General features: G+C 53.5%; 1 protein-coding gene across 8 annotated transcripts in view; it reads left to right on the top strand.

The window, feature by feature from the left end:
• Window positions 1–15056, top strand: part of PRKN (parkin RBR E3 ubiquitin protein ligase) — a 1400595-nt gene that overhangs the window by 1348807 nt on the left and 36732 nt on the right. The gene's annotated exons all lie outside the window — the stretch shown is intronic.

Below are 15056 nucleotides of genomic sequence, written 5' to 3' on the forward strand. Positions count from 1 at the left end.
CTGTTCCCGTCTGGGTTCATCTTCCTCTCCCTGGGGACCCCAAGTGTGGCAAAACTGCCTGGAGAGAGCAGCTTGCCACTTTGTGACTGCTCCGATCTCTGTCATGCGCCCACACAGTACCGTGGATCTTTTAAAAAGATTTTAAAGGCAGAGCGACACAGAGAGAGAGGTCTTCCATCCACTGGTTCACTCCCCAATTGGCTGCAACAGCCAGAGCTGGTCCAGTCCAAAGCCAGGAGCCAGGAGCTTCTTCTGGGTCTCCCAAGCGGGAGCAGGGGCCCAAGCACTTGGGCCATCATCCACTGCTTTTTCAGGTGCATTAGCAGGGAGCTGGATTGGAAGTGGAGCAGCCGGCACTCACTCCGGTGCCCATATGGGATGCTGGCATCATAGCGGGTGGCTTCACCCACTCCGTCACAACGTGGGCCCCAGTGGATTGCAGTTACATCCAGAAGTTCATGCATCCAAAAATAAGATGATTTTAGGGCATAGCATTGTGAAATCTGCGTGTGGTTTTGTCATAATGTGCGTTTCCCCACGATGTTGGAAGAGCACTTGTCTGTTTAGGTTCTCCCTCCTTCCCCTCCTTCCCCTCCTTCCCCTCCTTCCCCTCCTTCCCCTCCTCCCCTGAGGAGCCGTGGGCTCCTCAGGGCCAGGCGCTAGGCATGCCGGCACTGGAACAGCGGGGTGGGCCCCAGGAGAACTCGCATCCATGGGAAGATGGATAAGAAAACACCCAGGGAGGGGCAACGGGCAGACGGGCAGTGGGGTCAGGTCTCAGGGTCGGGGCGGTGCAGAGAGAGAGAGAGAATGCAGGAGAGGGCGGGTTGGGAGCCGGGCTCAGCAGAGGCTGCCCAACATGGAGTCCCGGCAAAGGAGGGCACAGGGGCAGAGGGTGCAGGCGGCTGTGCCTGGACAGAGCCTTAGGGACACGGCGTGGCCCTCTGTGCCCATGGGGCGCATGGACAGTGCCGGCCGGAGCTCGCCGAGCCCGGGAGCTCCCTCCGCCGCCTTCTCTGTAGGACACCAGTGCAGCTTCCTCTCCGAGCTGCTGGCCTCGCAAAGAAGTGGCCGCAGTCCCAGAGAGAGAGGCAGAGGACTTGCGAGGATAAGGCGTTCGATCCTCGTAGTGATTCCTGAAAGCTGATCAGCGCAGGCCCCGTGTGCTTGCCGCGATCCAGGCTGTGCGGTGGCAAGTCCAGGATAGTAATCGGGGCCCACGTGCGAGAGAAGGCCAGAAGAACTGGGGAGCCAGTGCCCCCCAAAGATCAGGGACCAGATCCTCCCAGGGCCAGGGCCACCGCCTGGGGGAGGGGAGGGGCGGTGCCGAGCGTACAGCTGACACTCTCTGCTCTCACTCTTGTGTAAAGAGGCAGTGATGGGCGGCATTTCTCCCAGGGACCTCACATCCCGTTATCTCAGCAGCTCTGGGCACAGTCCAGGTACTTGCCCTTTAGCTGCTACTTAATTAGCTTGCTTTCTACTTCCTTGGCGAGGCAATAAGCCTGGGAGAGCCAGGAAATACTTAGGCAAGCGATGACTCTTGTAACTCTGGGCTTTCTTTTATAGTTCAGCTCGGAAGGTTGCAAGGTGTGAGTGCTGCTGGGAGATAATGTTTCTTCTCGGGTCACTTCCTGCACAAGACCACCCAGCCCTGCCTTATCTCGTGCTAACAGGCATCCGGAGGGGTCTTCCGGCCAGGCCCAAGGGCTGACGGCTGCCAGGGCCTCTGGGAGTCTTCCAATCAGCTCTCCAAGTGTGTCTGGCCTTTTGCTGCTTTTGGGGGGCCTGGGGAGAGATGCTATCAGAGGAGGACAGTGTGGGGAGGAGTGCTCCCACCAAGACTGAGCAGCCCAGGAACAAGCAGGAGCACAGCTGGCTCAGCTCCCGGGATACTGGAGGAGCTGGAATATTCGTGAACAATCACAGAGGGCCGGGGTCCTGGGCAGGGGACCCCCGAGGTCCCGCACAACCCTCCCAAGTCCGAATGCATGTGTCTGAGAGCTTGTGTGGTGGCGTGAGCCGGGTAGGGTGTGGGGAGCTTGGAGGTTTCTCGCAGCTTCGGTCCTTAGCGTGGGCTTCCTTCAAGGGTGAGCTCCATAGCATGACCGTAACTTTTCATGTTGAAATTAAATCTTTGGTGTTCGGGTCTGACTGCCCTTAGCAAGGTGGACCTTACCTCATCTCTCCAAGATGTACCTGAGTTATCACTAATGAAAGTCCTGTTGCTAAAATTGTGCAGGGCCTCGCAGCTCAGACACCCGCCTCCCACACTGCAGTAGCTGCATTCAATCCCCAGGTCTGGCCCCGACTCCGTCTTCCTGCTGATGCAGACCCTGGCAGGCAGAGGTGATGGCTGGGGGAATTGTGGTCTTGCCACCCACGGGGGAGACCTGGATTGAGCTCCCAGCTCCTGGCTTTGGCCCACACCAGTCTCCGCCATTCAGGGTGTTTGGGGACTGAACCGGGAAAAGGGCATCCCCTCTGTCTGTCTCTCTGCTTCTCAAGTTAAAAAAAAAAAAAAATAGGTTTAACCAAATCACGCAACACCAGAGCTTCCAGCTTGGGATTTTGCACTCAGCATTCGCAAAGACCCTTCATGCAAGCCTTGCGCTTGGCTAAAAGAGGCTGCACTCACCCCGAGCCCCAATGACTACCGCCCGAGCTGTGAATTTCGACGACTTCATCTGTTACGTCCCTCCCATCAGCCATCACGCAGGCTGGTGCCGCAGCCGTCAGAAGCAGGCCCCTGCCGCCAGCCCGGTGATCAACAGCCTGCCTGCGAGCCGCCGCCTGCGTGCAATCTGTCCTCGGCCGGGGTTGACAAAGTGAGCAAACCAGTAAATCAGACACCACGAGACTCGGTGAACATCAGCGATAACCCGGGACAGTTCTTATTTTTCTGACTTTCCGTTAAAAAATAACTCCGGGTGTGTGGCAGGAATGTCCCTTCACGATGGCTGCTATCAGCCGCACGGAGGTCTCTTCCGGCCAAGGGGCTCCGTGCACCTGCAGCTCTTGTCTCCGTCATGGAGCAGGGTGACCTCGCATTGAGTCTTCCCCCTATTGAAAGTAAATGGTGACTTCACCAGGAAGAAAACCTGGGAATCCCTGTCCATCACACACTCGGTTTTCCTGTCTTCCTGGGGTCCCCTGACCTGGCGCCTCTTGCTCGGAAGATCTGGAAGGCACCTCCAAAGCCCCACAGACGTCTGAAGCCTCCAGCCAAGCCACAGGTCTGGCGCTGACCCTCCCTCCAGCTCCCGGCCCACTCCTGGCTACCCTCAGCACCCCCAACTCCATGCATGGTCCAGAAGAAGAAGTCACCCCACCACCAAGGCCAGAGCCTTTGCCCCATCCTGGCACAGCCAGGGGCCCTCCTTTCCAGGCAACTCAGCGGGCAGCACCTCACCCTCCTCTCCCTGCTCACTCTGCGCTCCCAGAGCCTTATCCCCATCATACGATGAAGTCGCGGCCAACCATGCCCCGTGCCTGACCCGGGGCACCTGCACGTGTGTGTGCTCAGTGACTTCTGTTGGAAGCCAAGAGCAAAAGTCGGGTTTCTGAACCGGAAGTTGCGCACAGGTCTCCCGGCAGGAGCGACTGCTGACCTAGTACTGGGGTGGGGGTGAGGGTGGGGGTGGGGCGGTCGTTGCTGAGACCCCGCTGTTCTCCGTGTCCTCCCGGGGTGCCGCTGCTGCCGGTCTGGGGCAGCATCAGGAGCATCAGCAGCCGCCCGAGCGCCATTGCATCAGGTGGCTGCCGTCAGGCGGGGCTTCCTTCTGGTCCCGGTGACACAGCAGTGACTGCACAGGCTCCTCTCTCCGTCCTGAGCTCCCTGCCCATGGCTCCTGGAGACTTGTAGCCAGGGTCCCAGGAAGGTCCAGGACTCAGTGTGATCGGCCTGGGGCAGCAGCCCCACCAGCAGCACACGGCCGTCCCCAGGGACTGCCCTGAGGAAACTGAGCCCCATAGCGAGCCCCAGGCCCCTCGACCCTGGTTCTCTGGGCTTCACCCCCACCTCCGCAAAAATTCTCGCTTTCTGCTCTTACCCTGTTGGTTGGACTGCCTCTGTTTTCTGACCAATCCAGAGCCCCTGGCCGTGAGGCCTTTCCCACCCCCACATGCTGTGACTTAGGCTCTGGATCTGGTGGGTATTGGGGGGCCACAGCCTCAGGCTCCCAGGGTCAGCTGCCCCGGAGCCCAGCGTCTTCCTTCTCCTCCTGTCCTCCTCAAGGCTGCCTCGGCCCTGCCCCCTGCTCTCACTTCTCAAAGCTGAGACGCCCAGGACCACCGCAGAGGTGGCCGATGTCTACCCTGTAACCGTGACTCTGCGGGGCCCTGGGCACCTTGAGTGCAGTCCCATGGAGTTGGGACTTGAGTCTGAAATGAGTTCAATCTGTGCATGTGGAATCGCACGACAGGCAGCAGGCAGCTTGGGAGGGGGCTCAGGCATCCAGGCAGAGGTTCCAGGGGTTCCTGGCAGGGTATCCATCTGTGAGGCCTGATGTAGGAACCGTTGTCTGCAGGGGCAAGTGCAAAGGGCAGAAGGTCAAGGCCGCGTCCCCGGGACCCCGACCCACTGAGCTCTACTCTGTGTCTACAGACTCGCATCCTGAGCCGCCCAATTGGGCAGGTGCTGAGTGTTGTGTCACACAACACACTGAATGTCACATGGCACACTGGGTGTCACACAGCACACAATGATGTCATATAGTGATGTCACACGGCACACAGTGATGTCACACGGCACACAGTGATGGCACACAGTGATGTCGCATGGCACACAGTAATTTCACACAGCACACTCATGTCACATGGCATACAATGATGTCATAGCATGCAGTGATGTCACGTGGTACACAGTGGGTGTCATAGAAGGTTCTGGAGCCCTTCTGTTTGCGTGGCACTGCTGCTCCACCCTAGCTGGAAACGACATGGCTCAGGCACCTAGCTGTTCCCCAAATAGATGCCGTGTTCCAGACACTGGGTTGTGGGGGAACAGAGCTAAGTTACAAAGCTGTCCACCTAGCAGGTGAGGATGGTCTCCAGCAGGGGCAGAGACACTGGCCGAGGATGTGTAAGAGAGAAAGCACCTGGGCCATCTGGCTGGGTTGGGAGGGAGAGGGGCTGCACCGTAGAAGCTGCACGTGTGGTTCTGATTGATCCATCACAGAGGGGTTGCAAAACCCCCACAGACAGACGTCTCTAAGTTGTGCTGGCAGAGCGCCCGCCCTGGCTCGGCCTGCTTCCGAAGCTGCCCTGCCCCACGTGGCCAGGGCAGGGCCCAGGTGTTCAGGGGACGCATTCCATCTCCCCTGCTGTGCCAGGATGCCCGCAGGCACGTGGGACACATTGGGCTCGCACCGCCATCTGGCTCGGCTCTCACGTGTTGCTGGCATCGCGGAATCGTTTTTGCAGAGTCTAGCGCCTTTGCAGATTGCAAATGATAAGGTCACAAGGATTAGAGACCAGTTAAAAATTATAGAAGACATATGCTGTGCGTTTGGCTAATGAATGGCCCCATTCAAACATGCTCACTAATTAATGGCAATATTTGAGAGTGGCGTCGGATTTGCTCCTCTGTGACCAGGGCTCTGTGTCTGGACGGAGCCAACTGCTGCTTCGGGTCTGGGGAGCGCCAGTTTTCAAGCAAAACTGGGCAGGCCTGGAAGACTTTCCAGAGAATTCTCGGTTGGATTAGAAACGGTACTGCCAAGAGGTTTAGCTCAGGCGACCATCACTGGGGTGGATGTTACTGTCTCATGCGCCCCAAAGTCCCAGATGGAAACCAGGCAAGTCCTACAGCAAGCGTGAGAGGGGGTGGACCTGGAAGATGGGAAATTGCACCTGCTCCAGCTTCCTGTGTCCCTGGCAGGCTTCTGCCATTAGACACCTAGCAAGAGGTGCTGAGAACGAGCGTGCAAAGTGAAGACCCCAGACACAGCCCGGGCGGTGGGAGGGATGCTCTCCTGTCTGCTGCTCCCTCCCCTCTAACCTGGACTTCCCACTTGTCAGCCGCCAGGGTTGAAAGCCGCTCACCTTAAATTCCCTGAGTCCTCTGCTGGAAGGCAGGCAATATTCAGGCCGGGGCAAACAAGGAGATGACAGCTCCATAAATCAGGAGCCAAGAAAGTACCAGGTAGGGATGACCGCAGGCCACGGTCGACGTTGGTTCAGCCGCGTGGGTGAGACTCACGAGTGATTTACAGGTATCTCTTGGGCCCAGCACGGGTCTCCATGGTGCAACATATAGAAAGCGGGCCTTCCCCGAAGTGCTGGGACTTACTCGAGGTTTTTCTCATGCACTTTCCCCAGCACAGTCATTGATAAGCCAGCGTGCTAGGGAGAGAAAGCAAGCCGCCTACACACGGCTTCCCGCTGAGCTTGCAGAAGCTATTCCACACGGAACGCCTCCACACCCCTTGACCCAGCAGTTTCGCTCCTACACATTTCTCCTACAGATTTCTTTTCACATGTGCGAAAGAACCCGTGGACTAGAGCATCCCCTGTGGCTTTACGATGACAAATGACTGGAAAAGACCTGAATGTCCAAGGTAGGGGCTGGCTGCAGGGATTAAGGTTCATCCATCAGCTGGAATACTGTGCGGCTGTCCTGGAAGAGCGAGGCAGCTCTGCGGTGTGCACTGGGTCGGAGCAGTCTCCAAGGCAGAGTACATGAAAACGCAAGGTGCAGAGTGCGGTCTATGTGCCATTTTTGTTTTTAAAAATAGCATGGATGCGTGTGTGAGTATATCAGGTGTTCCTGGAACAGGACACACAATGAGTGCCAATGGTTGGCTCTGGGAAGCTTTGTAGCTGCCCAAGGGGAAAAGGAGACTTACTTTCTACCATGACCCTTTGTATCTTTGGAATTTGCACTATGTGTATATACCATCCACTGGGAAAAATGCCAAACCCTTTTTAAGACTTGTGACCATGAAAATTGTATCTCCATTAAGCTGTTAAAGAAAGGGAAAAAAATGTATGACCAGTAAATATTTTTAAGTTAAAAAAATAAATACTTTGAAGTAGGAAATAAAGTTAAATGTCTCTGTTCGTGATTATGGATTAGATTGGCCATCCAATCCCAGAAGTTCTGTCACAGGGAACACCATCCCCTGTCCCACCTCCATCTAGAACATTTGTTATGCATGTCTCTTTTTTTAATATTCATTTATTTTATTATTTATTTTAGAGTCAGAAACAGAGAATTCCCAGGCCCTGATGCACTCCCCAAATGCCCCAAACCAGCCAGGACTGGGCCAGGCCAAAGCCAGGAGCCAGGACCTCAATCCAGGTCTCCCATGGGGGTGGCAGGAACACAAATACAAGAGCTGTCACCTGCTGCCTCCCAGAGTCTGCGTGAGCAGGAAGCTGGGATCAGGAGCAGAGTCGGGGCTCGAACCCAGGGAATCCACGGCGGGGGGCAGCTGTCGTAACTGCTGCGACAAACACCTGCCCCTGCATGGATAGGTTCTGAGGCCAGCTCTGGTCCCCCCGCCTGAGACCCTGGATCGGGACAGCCGATCACACACAGCGAGGGTGTAATCACACACACAGCAAGGGTGTAAATCAAGACTGCACAGCTGAAGCAGTAAATGGGTACAAGCATGCACGTGATGAGACAATGACGTGCAGGAAAAGGGGATTTTCAGAATTCTTCTCAGAGCTCCCGTGCCTGAACACTAAACCCCCAAGGAAGGGTCTTCTCAGGGTAGCGAACCTAACACAGAAATAACGTGAGGGGTGCGAGGTGGCGGACGTCCCTGTACCCTTGTGGGAGACTTGCTGGCAGCATTTTAACCATCCTTGCAGATTGGCATAGAATTTGGAAAAGACAAAGGAATCGGGCTCCTGCGCTCCATCCAGCCACCCCGCGCTCACTTCTGTTTAGCCTTCTGGGAAACTTTGGTCCGTTTGCCTTTGGAGTCCGGCAGAGTCTAGGAGTGCTTCCCACAGGGAGATCCTGTGGTTGTAAGATGCCGAGTCCCTGACAAGAAAGAACCCCACTTCCTTCTTCTCGAAGTTGTGTTTCCGTGCCTGCCTAGCACCACGTCCGCTCAGTGGCACAGTCTGGTCAGAGCCAGTTCTGCATGTGTCAGCACCAGTCCCCCGACAGGGAACCTGGCTCTTTGGGTACTCCAACACTCATTCCAACACACACAAGCCAAACTTGTGGATCTCTGCTGCCATCTTCTGGAATGTTCTACACCGAAAAGAAACAGGTTTCATCCCCTCCCCCGAGAAGCCCACAATGTGTGCCTCCTGCCTTTGATGTTTTCCTGGGCTGTGGGAAGGGGTCCAGAGATGGAACCTGATTCCCCCCTGATCTTCCAACATAGACCCTCAGGGCTGTGAAGGGAAATAAATGGCAGATAAGAGAATGCTTTTATAACAGATGCCGGCGTTAACCGAATACGGGCACAGTGAAACTTGGCTTTCGCGTGGAGACGGACTTGAAGGATCAGTGTTTTCAGGGTCATCCCCAGTCAGCACCTTCTGGAAAGCACTGATGGCCTTGGCTCCCTCCCGATTCTACCAAGAGAACGCATATGTCCACCTCCTTTGGAGTGTGTCCAGTGAGAACACATGGGGAATGAAGCTCTAGCATCAGCCACACGACTGCGGCACTGACGCAACGTGAAATGATTGACACGCCGGGCCACCCCACGGCTCCATAGCTGCACCGTGGTGCTGAGACTCCTCTGTGTGGCTGCCAGTGTCGGATCAGCTAAGGGAGGCTGGCATCCATGGGAGTGGCCCACTAACAAGCGTGGCGTCCCCTACACCTGTCATGTGCAGGTCCTTACTGTCTTACACGTGAACGCCTCTCACCAGCAGGGGGCCTCCTTTCAACTGATTTGCTGTAGAATTTTATCTCTGTACAGCATCTATGAGAAAGCTACTGATTGTGTTTGCCGTGTGCCAGCACCCGTGTTAAATATTCATTGTCGGGGCCGGCGCCGTGGCTCACTTGGTTAATCCTCCACCTGTGGCACCAGCATCCCACATGGGCGCCGGTTCTAGTCCCGGTTGCTCCTCTTCCAGTCCAGCTCTCTGCTGTGGCCCGGGAGTGCAATGGAGGATGGCCCAAATGCTTGGGCCCTGCACCCGTGTGGGAGACCAGGAAGAGGCACCTCGCTCCTGGCTTCAGATCGGCACAGCACTAGCCATGGTGGCCATTTGGGGAGTGAACCAATGGAAGGAAGACCTTTCTCTCTCTTGCTCCCTCTCACTGTTTGTAACTCTACCTGTCAAATAAATAAATAAATAAAAATATCCATTGTCTTATGAGTCCTGTGCAGATATACGAGCTAAAGCAAAAAGATGGTAAGGTCACGCAGATCATGAGTGATCTAGAAAGCCCTCTAGTGCAGGTCTCTCCAACCTCAACACTCTCCTGCGAGACACCACACCAGGTCTGAGTTTTAAGGAAATAGCTCTCCACAACGTGACCTCACAGATTGCCATGCGCCGCCCTCTCAAATGGTCCATGTGTTCATCCTACAGTGAATGCAGCCATGCCTCCCTCAGCCGTACAAAAATACCTTTCTGTAGGTTCTTACTCTCTAAGCCTTTTCTGTTTATTTGTACTTTGCACAGGGCTTTGTTCAGGCAGCTGAGCCCAGGCCTCCGCGGGCTCGGGACCTTGGCAGTCGCTGGCTCCCGCCTCCTCGGCGCCCTCCACTGGCTGGTTTCTGCGGCAGCCGGTGATGACCATGCCTCGCCTGGGGCTCTTGTCCAGCAGGCATTGCTCTTCCCAGAGGCGAGCCCCTGAGGGCCGCGTGCTCTGTTTCTCTCCCTGAGCGTGGGTTTGCTTGTCTGAGGACGCTTCCTTCCCGGCTGGGCTCCATGGTTTTGACGTCTGCAGGAGCCAGCGCTAAGCCCTTCCCTGCGAGGTCTCTTGGGCTCTGTCCCCGTGTTCTCCTCCTGCAGTCTCCTCTCTTCTTCCCTCCTCTTCAGTGTTAGGAAGTCGGCTGTTATGTAGTAGGAAACGTTGGCTTATTGAATTAGCCTTATTGAAGGTTGTACACCTCGACTCAGGCTCTTAGGTTACTACAGGTGGACAAGGAGTTCAGCACCAAGCTCCCAGGCCTGAAGTCGCACCAGAGTAAGGCACTAGGTCCTCACGTTCACGGTCACACAGGGAAACACTCACGCCCCCGGGGCTGGAGAACTCTTCCGGGGCAATGAATTTTGAGAGGAATCTGTCATTTTGGTTACGCAGGAGTTGCTTTAAAAATGGAGAGAGGTTTGGACTACAACTTTGCAAATAAGCATAAGAGTTTAAATCGTGTTGCTTTTGCCATCAGCCCCTTTGAGGAGACAAGGGATATGTCGACCTGGCTGAACACCTTCTACAGGACCAGCTGCAGCCAGAGCTCTGGCCGAGTGGCAAGGCCAGTGGCATGGAGATAAGCACTGCAGTAGACGCAGCCATGTAAGCGCACACATACACAGGGCACGTGAATAAGCACACACACACACACACGCGGCGTCCTCAAAAAGTTCTTGGAAAATGCGTATCAGGAAAAAAATTATTCCCACATTTCAAAAACGTTTGCACCAAAATAAACTTACCTTTTTATTCCTTTTTTTAAACTTTTATTTAATAATTACAAATTTGCAAAGTACAACTTTTGGATTATAGCAGCTTTTCCCCCCATAATCTCCCTCCCACTGCAACCATCCCATATCCCACTCCCTCTCCCATCCCATTCACATCAAGATTCATTTTCAATTATCTTTATATATAGAAGATAAATTTAGTAAAGATTTCAACAGTTTGCACCCACAAAGAAACACAAAGTGTAAAGTACTGTTTGAGTACTAGTTATGCCATTAATTCACATAGTACAACACATTAAGGACAGAGATCCTACATGGAGAGTAAGTGCACAGTGACTCCTGTTGTTGATTTAACAATTGACACTCTTGTTTATGACGTCAGTAATCACCCTAGGCTCTTGCCATGAGTTGTCAAGGCTATGGAAGCCCCCTGAGTTCACCAACTCCAATCTCATTTGGACAAGGCCATAAGCAAAGTGGAAGTTCTCTCCTCTCTTCAGAGAAAAGTACCTCCTTCTTTGATGGCCCATTCTTTCCACTGGAATCTCACTCACAGAGATCTTTGATTTAGGTTTGTGGTTTTTTTGTTTGTTTGTTTGTTTGTTTTTGACACAGTGTCTTGGCTTTCCATGCCTGAAATACTCTCATGGGATTTTTAGCCAGATCCGGATGCCTTAAGGGCTGATTCTGAGGCCACAGTGCTGTTTAGGACATCTGCCATTCTATGAGTCTGCTGTGTATCCCACTTCCCATGTTGGATTTTCTCTCCTTTTTAATTCTATCAATTAGTATTAGCAGACACTAGTCTTGTTTATGTGATCCCTTTGACTCTTAATCCTATCAGTGTGATCAATTATGAACTGAAATTGATTGCTTTGACTAGTGAGATGGCATTGGTACATGACACCTTGATGGGATTGAGTTGGAATCTCCTGGCACGTTTCTAACTCTACCATTTGGGGCAAGTCAGCTTGAGCATGCGCCGAACTGAACATCTCCTCCCTCTCTTATTTCCACTCTTATATTTAACATGGATCACTTTTCAATTAAATGTAAACACCTAAGAATGATTTTGTGTTAATTAAAAAATTCAACCAATGGTATTAAGTAGAACAAAAAAATACTAAAAGGGATAAAGTATTAAGCTGTTCATCAACAGGACAAGGGCTGATCAAGTCACCGTTTCTCATAGCGTCCATTTCACTTCAACAGGTTTCTTTCAGGTGCTCAGTTAGTTGTCGCTGATCAGGGAGAACATATGATATTTGTCTCTTTGGGACTGGCTTATTTCACTCAGCATGATGTTTTCCAGATTCCTCCATTTTGTTGCAAATGACCAGATTTCGTTGTTTTTGACTGCTGTACAGTATTCTATAGGGTACATGTCTCATAATTTCTTTATCCAGTCTACTGTTGATGGGCATTTAGGTTGATTCCATGTCTTAGCTATTGTGAATTCAGCTGCAATAAACACTGAGGTGCAGACAGCTCTTTTATTTGCCAATTTAACCTTTTTATTCTATTTCCCACAAGTTTGTGGACATCCCCTCAGACATATGTACACATGCGCACACACATGTGCACACGTGTGTGAAGAGACTCACTGCGGGAACTTGGCGTCCGTGGCAGCATGGCTGGTGGGCTCATGCAGTCTGGAAGTGAGGGGGCTGGCACTGCCGAGCATAGGTGGGGCCTCTCTCCTTCCCGGGGGAGGACCAGTTCTCAGGAGCTCAGGGGGCCCACCCAGGTCACCTGGGTCTCTGTGTGCTTGGATGTTTGGGATGTGGCCCAGCTGGGTTGATGGGTGGAACACAGATGATACAGTCTGTGAGTTCAGTCGTGTTCTAAGCAAATGTGAATAGAGCGTAGGAAGCCATGAGATAAGTGTGTACTACCTCAAACAACTGAAAAGGGCATTTGAAAGTTATTTTTGAGGCCAGCGCTGTGGCTCACTAGGCTAATCCTCCGCCTAGTGGCGCCGGCACACCGGGTTCAAGTCCCGATTGGGGCGCCGGATTCTGTCCCGGTTGCCCCTCTTCCAGGCCAGCTCTCTGCTGTGGCCAGGGAGTGCAGTGGAGGATGGCCCAAGTGCTTGGGCCCTGCACCCCATGGGAGACCAGGATAAGCACCTGGCTCCTGCCTTCGGATCAGCGCGGTGCACCGGCTGCAGCGTGCTGGCCGTGGCGGCCATTGGAGGGTAAACCAATGGCAAAAGGAAGACCTTTCTCTCTGTCTCTCTCTCTCACTGTTTAACTCTGCCTGTCAAAAAAAAAAAAAAGTTATTTTTGAGAAAGGAGTGTGTGGACCTGGGTGTCCTTGGTGAGAGCTCGCCCCAGAGGAGACCCTGGCGGATCCCTCCCACTCAGGCACTGTTGCCGGTGAGGCTTGCAGGGGCTTGATGGGTCTTCAGGGAGCTTGGGCAAACCCCCGGTGCGAGGCAGCCTTGGGTTGGATGGAGGCTCTGTGTGCCTGGGGAGAAGACACAGGTCAGCAGAAAGCACAGAACTCCGGAGAAGGCTCTGCCTTGTCCCTGGCCAGCTCCTCCTTGGGAACAGCCATCCCTCTGTGAGGGTTGTGCCTGGGCCAGAGTTCCCCGGGGTTCTGCCCTTGGTAGCTCAGTGAGCTTCTTGAGACACCCCTAGGCTGCTACAGGTAATGTCTGAGTGTCACAGCTGCAGGTGCACATAGCTCTGTGAGAACTCAGAGTTCACATACACAGAAAGACTGGAAAATGTTTCATTTCATCCTAAGTAACCACACCTCCTGTGGTTGGCATCCCAGCGCCTTCCAAAAACCCAGCTGCACAAAGATGTGCTGTCACCAAAAGCATGGGGGCAGGGCCGGCATGAACTCTGGGAAGTGGCTGACTTGGCTGTGCACACGGTGCCCAAAAGACCGCGAGTACAATATCTGCACCACCCTGGTGCTCCCCTGTGAGTTCACCGCGGCATCCCAGGTCCCCTGGCGCACGGCTGCAGATGACGGCCGAAGCATTTGCACAAGTACCTGGTTGGGCATCTTGAGGTCTGGATAATGTCGTTGAAGACCTGAACCTTTTCAAAATCAAATTAGACCTTCTAGAGTTTTCCTGTTTTCTATGAAACAGATTTGTGTTATTTACCGGGAGGGACTCATTGTCTGATATATCTGAATTTATTTATTTAAGATTTATTGATTGATTTTAAAGGTAGAGTGACAGAGAGGGAGGGACACACACCCATACACTCTGCTACTTTCCCAGGTACATTAGCAGGGAGCTGGATTGGAAGTAGAGCAGCCGGGACTCAAACCGACATTCTTATGGGATGCCGGCAACTCAGGCAGCGGTTTAACCCACTGCACCGCAACGCCGGCCCCCGATGTATCTGAATTTAAGTGATACTCTTGGAGCAGAAGCAAATTAGCAAGCGTGTGCCAGGGGAGCCATCCCCAGCCTGTCACTGCAGCCACGCCACTCGGTGAGGCTTCCTCGGTGCCGGCTCCTCCTCCCCACATCTGTACGTACAGTCCATCCTCCGCAGCACCCCTGCACCCCTGTGTGAGGGGATTTAGCATCGTTGTGTCAGAAAGGCTTATTTATTCTGACAAACTGATCCACCTCCAGGGTGTTCCTCCACCATGAAATCCATTTTATATCTCATCCCTGGCTAATAAGATGTGAAGTGTCTTTGCGGTCACGGCAAGAAATCAGACCTGCATCCCCAGGAAGCAGTGGGGGGCGACCACACAAGGCGCCCTTGGTGACTGAACCTCCCAGGCAGCTTCTCCCAACAGAGCACGGCCGAGCACAGGGGAGGGGCTGAGCCAGAACCCGAGATCAGCAGATACACTACAAAAAAGAGAGAAAGAATGAAATCCAGGGGCCCAAGTCACTGTTCGTTGGGTTTGCATTTAGTTCAGAACAACTGTTAGAAGCTAAAACCTGGTGGGATTGGGGATTTGTCTAAGGATATCGGATGCACACGCCCTCTCCCACTGTTAAATAAAGTTTGCATCCCACCGAATTTAAATCCAGTCCCTTAGCTGGGGGAAGAAATAAGAGTGACCCTCGGAAGTGCCGGTGCAAGACAGAGCACGGAGCATCCCCCGGGAAAAGCCCTTTCCCCAGCTGGTGCTGTCTTCTTCCGTTTCCTATGCCCCAGTATGAAAATAATTCTCAAGTGAGTTTTTGAAACAAGAAATCAGACGCGGGAAGGAGGGAAGTCTGGCAGCGTGATGGGAACAGGTGCCGGGCGGGCATCAGAGAGGAAGGGAGACGGGCTGTGGAATAAAGCCGGCTTCATCCAGATCCCACTTGTTTTCCTGTTCTTTTTCAGTTCCAATTATTCTCGTCTTAAGCAAAACTCAGCTAAGTCCCTGGTTTATGCTACAGAATATTAATCCAACAGTGTTCAAGACTCGGGGCATCTTCCAGGGCGTGCAGACGCCTGGTGACCTTGCCGGCCCACCCTCTCCGTGCTGTGTGAAACCAGCCCAGCATGCAG

This window comes from Oryctolagus cuniculus, chromosome 5 (genome assembly GCF_964237555.1).
Source record: "Oryctolagus cuniculus chromosome 5, mOryCun1.1, whole genome shotgun sequence".
Classification (NCBI taxonomy): Eukaryota; Metazoa; Chordata; class Mammalia; order Lagomorpha; family Leporidae; genus Oryctolagus; species Oryctolagus cuniculus.